Source organism: Tripterygium wilfordii, chromosome 19, assembly GCF_013401445.1.
Source record: "Tripterygium wilfordii isolate XIE 37 chromosome 19, ASM1340144v1, whole genome shotgun sequence".
Taxonomy (NCBI): domain Eukaryota; kingdom Viridiplantae; phylum Streptophyta; class Magnoliopsida; order Celastrales; family Celastraceae; genus Tripterygium; species Tripterygium wilfordii.
Genome location: NC_052250.1, coordinates 9588855 through 9591219, shown reverse-complemented (window position 1 = coordinate 9591219; position 2365 = coordinate 9588855). Strand labels below are relative to the sequence as shown.

Below are 2365 nucleotides of genomic sequence, written 5' to 3'. Positions count from 1 at the left end.
ACTCAACCAAGCAATTTGATCACTAATAGTGAAACCGATAAATTCTAAGTGTAAATTCAAAGTCATTTTGCTAACTCAGTGTAAATGACCTTTTCTCTTGAACTTTACTAAATCAAATATGTTCATAGTGATGAAACTAAGATGCACACGAAATTTCATTTAAATCGGAGTTCATTTGGTTCACCACGTTCACAAAGACATATGACCAAATATATATGAGTTCATTAAGCATATGACCAAATATATATGTGATGCACTTAATTTCTCATGATTATAGTCCTAGAACATATATTAAACCTTCATGTATATGTGATTCAAGTTTCAAGTCATTTGGACCTAAGTTGGTTAAGATATGATAATTGGAAAATTGATGCTCTTACTTAGTCCATGTATGTTTGTTTTCAAAACTTAATTTCCAGCACTATCTAAAAAATATATAGTCATTTAAATTCAATTCATATAAATCAAATATTGCTTTAATGTTTCATTATGATTTATAAATGATTTAATATCATCAAAATTAGACATATAGGACCATAGGTCCAACAATCGGGACCCTTAACAGCCCAACTGCATCACCGCATGGTACCTCAAGTACATATGAAATCCTGACTCGGCCCACCGGCAATCCCATATTCATAGGAACCCTTAACAGCCTATCGGCATTTCACATTTCACATCAATCAAACCTAGTAGATGTATGGGTCCATACCTGACATCAACCGTATAACTATAATGCATGTCCAACATGGTTAAACAATGAAGTATACATACAACCTATATATATATATACACTACTGCATGATGCATGTTCAAGAATAATCCACGCTCAATAAAAGACTGAACATGTAGGGTATGCAATATAACTCAAGTCATATAACAAAGTATACACAATGGGGTTGTTCTCCCTTAGGGACAATTAAGGCGAGAACGAGAATCATAATGAACAATGAGAAAAGATAAACGTTCTTAATAGGAGGACATATTCAAAGAGAAGAGCAAAGGTTAGAATTTCCCTACCTCATACTCCAAGAACTAGCTATGTAAAGCTAATACTCAACCTTGAATTCTCCGGCCACAATCAACCTACTATTCGGTAAGCCCATTATCGAATCAACATACCAATAACTTTAATTTCATATAACTAACACAAAACAACCCAATAAATCAAGAAATCCTTACCTTTTCTTAACCCAAGACTTTCCAAGTTCTTGAACCTCACCTAACCAAGCTTGCAACTCCAACAACCAATGGAATCTAGAGATACAATCATAAACAAGTCTAAGTCAACCTATTTAATCACTAATTTCATCATATTCAAAGATTATCCTCAAACCCACAAAACCCATAAAACCCTAAGATTAATCTTCACCAAATCTAACCCCAAAATTCTAATACAAGGTTGTAGAGATCTTATCCAAGTATAAATTCCTTCAATTGCACCTACATAACAAGATTTTGATGTGTCAAAATCTAATTTCCAGCAACTAAGGAGAGTAGAAAAAAGTTGACTTAAATACCTTGATTTGGAGCTGAATGGGTAAATTAAAGGCTTGAATGAATGTTGGCCGGAAATGGTGGCTTCCCGGCAACCAAAACTGGCTGGAAAAGTGGCTGGTGGCAGCTACTGGTTGGTGGGGGTAGGAAGAAGTGAGAGCAACCACCAAAAGAAAGAAAAGAAGGAAAGAAGAAAAAGAGAGAGGGGAGCCGATTCTCTCCTCCCTTCTTTTTTTTTTTGAATGACTAATGTGTCCTTTAACTTTCCAAAATTATAGTTTTGCCCTTATACTTGAACTAATCATTTCGTTTACAATTTTTATTTATTTTTTAAATTTTGCCAATCTTAGATATTTTCGGGTCGGGGTATTACACTAAATACTAATTCCTAACTCCTAAACTCTAATATGTCATTTTCACAAAAAATCATGATTTAACATGTTTTTGAGGGATAATTGGAGTAAGGAATTGGAGCCCCACCCACTCCGTTTAGTGGAGGATTTTTTTGTCTTATCAACTATTAAATAATTTAAAGAAAAATAACAACAATATTAGTAAAATCAAATTGTTTCATATATAATAATCTCGTGCAGGTGCAATGCACGATTTACATTAATAGTACTCTTTAAAATAAGAACCCTTTGACATATTCTCTTTATTGTGACATATATACCTTTTTGAGTGTTCAATTGTTGACATATACCCCTCCACCCTTTCTATATATAAACAAACACAACCCTTCGTTTTCATTTCATCAAACTCAAATTTTATGGCTTTTGTTGAAATCATCGTGTATATTTTACGGCACTTTTAGCAATACGCTCTATCAATATAAAAATTAACGGCGCTTCATAAAAGTGTTGTATGA

The 2365-nt window shown here is 33.4% G+C and overlaps 1 long non-coding RNA gene across 1 annotated transcript; it reads right to left on the bottom strand.

Annotated features, from left to right (window-relative positions):
• Positions 1-907: 907 nt before the first annotated feature.
• On the bottom strand, positions 908-1651 carry LOC119985083. Its single transcript, XR_005465043.1, has 3 exons — positions 1521-1651; positions 1183-1257; positions 908-1086 (listed from the first exon to the last, which is right to left on the bottom strand). It is a non-coding gene; the product is annotated as an uncharacterized LOC119985083 (long non-coding RNA).
• Between the last annotated feature and the right edge of the window lie 714 nt (positions 1652-2365).